Source organism: Pocillopora damicornis, chromosome 4, assembly GCF_964200805.1.
Source record: "Pocillopora damicornis chromosome 4, jaPocDami1.2, whole genome shotgun sequence".
Taxonomy (NCBI): domain Eukaryota; kingdom Metazoa; phylum Cnidaria; class Anthozoa; order Scleractinia; family Pocilloporidae; genus Pocillopora; species Pocillopora damicornis.
The window spans coordinates 12,388,874-12,392,019 of record NC_142673.1 but is presented as its reverse complement, the minus strand read 5'-3'; the positions used below and the strand labels follow the sequence as shown (position 1 = coordinate 12,392,019).

At 40.5% G+C, this 3,146-nt stretch overlaps 1 long non-coding RNA gene across 1 annotated transcript; it reads left to right on the top strand.

Annotated features, from left to right (window-relative positions):
- The first annotated feature begins 325 nt into the window (after positions 1-325).
- LOC149046835 (uncharacterized) lies at positions 326-1,080 on the top strand. Its single transcript, XR_016185528.1, has 3 exons — positions 326-425; positions 637-702; positions 1,017-1,080. It is a non-coding gene; the product is annotated as an uncharacterized LOC149046835 (long non-coding RNA).
- The last annotated feature ends 2,066 nt before the right edge of the window (positions 1,081-3,146 follow it).

Here is a 3,146-nt window from a genome sequence, read left to right as displayed (position 1 = left end):
AGACCCACAAGCGATAAAATGAAGGAATGAGAAAAAGAGTCTTTTATTGCATTATTTTTAATCCATGCTTATCCATGCCTAACGGGTATAATTAGGTTGTTTATTGCCTTAAACGACATTTCAACAGATGAGACTACGAAAACAAACAGACAAACAATTGAAAAAACAAACATGACACAACCCGCGGAAGTTGACTGGAGCTGTCACGAAACCACAATATGACTAAGTTATACACTTAAGTAATTAACCATAATATGATTAGCTATACAACGTTTTCTTTGGGTTACTTTTATCTGAGTCCTCTTTTTTTTATTTTTTACAACGTAGCGCAGAACAATCGATTCAATTTTATTTCTAACTATGGCAGAGCAACCTCCCAACAACGGGAGAAGAACTGGATGTGAAAAATGAGTTTCTAGACACAGGTGAGAAAAAGCAACAGGGAAAGACTTGGATATGGTGGTTTTGTACTGTTTGTTTATTAAGTATATCTTAATTCTGGTGCACAATTGTTTGGCTCGCTTCGACTTGAAGGTTTTAAGGAATCCACTAAACACGCCAGTATTAGAACGCTAGTTGTAATTGCACATAGTTGTGATCACTAACAAAGTTGAAATATCTTCTCGGTAATTTCAGCGACAGAGAAAAGTCAAGTTTCGTTAGGTGAGGCTGAACTGAATGTCTGCAACGACCCTTTAAGAGGTAAGAACATCAGGTGAAAAATGATTTATTGAAAGACGCCCCGGTGAAATTTTTGTCACATTTACATCAAAATTTGCGTATGTTCTGTAAATAAGACTTTGAAACAGCAAAAGATTGTTTCTTCAAATTTAATTGGTAACCGCTTTGCACCAGCTCCTTGCTTTTCATTTTCATTTGTTCCACAAGTTCAAAATTTACTTCATTATCATAATTTTTTTCCCGGGTAAATGACAAATTAAGTCGATTTTATCAATACGTTTATACCTCAACAGTGATAAATTACCTCGCACCACCAATTATTCTCTCCTTTTCAGGAGCCACAGCCTGTGTTGAACTTTGCTTGTATACAGAAGCAAGGAGCTGGCTGCGTATGGGATTGGACGTATCCTTTAACGAATGTTTCAAACGTGATAAGAGATGCTATGCGAAAATCAATACGTTCCCGACAGATTCTTCTACACATAAAGCAAGCGGTGTTCTCTTACAATGCAGTGAGCAGTTTAACATGACAGGACGGATAATGCATGCACTGTAAGTACCTCCCGTTGTTCCATACAAAGCCCTAGAAAAGTTTTCTAAGGCTTTGTATGGGACAACGGTAGGTACTTACAGTCCACGCGTTTTCCCGTCCTGTCATGGAAGCTAAAATATTCTTGAGGAGTTCAAAATGCACATTTCCATTACATTTTCGCAAATCCGCTCATGATCCGCTAACGAACGTCTGCTTCAATTAATAAGGAAGTCTAAGGCTGAACTAAAAGTCATAGCAAACAGTTATGACAGTCTGATCAAGTACCATCAAAGTCTTCTAGAAGTTGCTAGAGAAGTAGGAGACAAGGCCGAAGAGGGAAGAAGTTATGGCAATCTCGGCTGCGCTTATCAAGGTTTAGGACAGTTCAAAACAGCCATCGAGTACCATTAAATTAGTCTAGAAATTGCTAAAGAAGTGGGAGACAAGGCCGGAGAAGGAGGAAGTTATGGCTATCTCGGCAACGCATATCGGGGTCCAGGACAGTTCAAAACAGCAATCGAGTACCATCAACGTCATCTAGAAATTACTCGAGTGTACAGTTGTATGATGATATTAGGGCCAGTCTTCAACTCAACGATCGGTGGAAGATTTGTTATCGTAATCAGCACCAAAGTGCATACAAAGGTTTGTGGCGTATAAATCTCAATCAAGGTCAAGTTGTAAAGGCTCTTCTTGCCACAGAGAAAGGACGTTCTCAAGCTCTGAGAGATCTCATGACCACAAAATATCAGCCTGGAGATTCTTCAACGCACAGCGCATCTCTGACTTGGGTTCCATTGACCACAGTCTTCATAGCTATTAATGGACCATGCGTTTACTTCTGGGTTTACCTCAGTGAAGATAATATCCAGATGAGAGAGGTACATGTCAACAATTATAGGTATGAGGATGAATTGGAAGTTTTCATCCAGCTATTGAACAAAACTGCTCTGAAGGAGATGGGTTTGAGAGATACTGTTACAATCGAAAATCTTCCTCGTGATCCGCCGACAGAAGAGGAAGTGTTCAAAGATGTGATCCGAGTTGTGCTTTAAAGAAGCTGCATGACATCATCGTTACTCCTATTGCTGATCTGACCGAAGGCAACGAGCTAACATTCGTTCCTGAGGGGCCATTTTGCCTTGTACCTTATGCAGCGTTGCAGGACTCCAACTCATCATATCTAAGTGATTCTTTCAGAATTCGTGTGCTTCCCTCTCTGACGACGTTGCAGCTAATTCATGATTGTCCAGCTGACTTTCACATGAAGACTGGTGCATTGCTCGTCGGCGACCCATGTTTCAAACATATCATCTATCAGGGAAGACTTTTGGTATAACTTCCGGGAGCAAGGAAAGAAGTGGAGATGATCGGACGTATCCTCAATGTTCCCCTCCTCACTGGAGAAATGGAGTTCTCATGGTCGGCGTACTTTAAAATGTCCTGGCTCGATATGTTATGTTCTTACCGAAGACAAAAAAAAGTGACACAAAAAGATACTTGGAGTGCTTCTCTAAAAGAGAGATTTCATTAAGCTGTGGGGGATATGTGAATAACTGGCTGATGGATGGCTGCTTACTTTGGTTTAGCGTTCGATCCAAAAGAAAGATTAAAAGTTGTTATTCCCCGGTGTTACCAATTCCAAAACACAATGTTTTGTATATAAAACGTCAAATGTACTTAATCTTATTGAACTAGAGTAAGAGGAGGAAAGAATTGGAGGAAAAGATGGCAGTCCTTGAACAACAATACTTAGGTAAGATATCTATTTTTCCAATTTTAATCCAGGCTGGTGGTCAGTGCCGACCAACGCAATAGTGAGTGGGCGAAGAAAACCTTGGAAACGGCCGAGATTGTCCTCATATTTCTTAGCGCAACTCTCGCCGTTTTTTTGGGCAACCACCCACCTCACCCTCCCTCGGCCTTTTCGCCT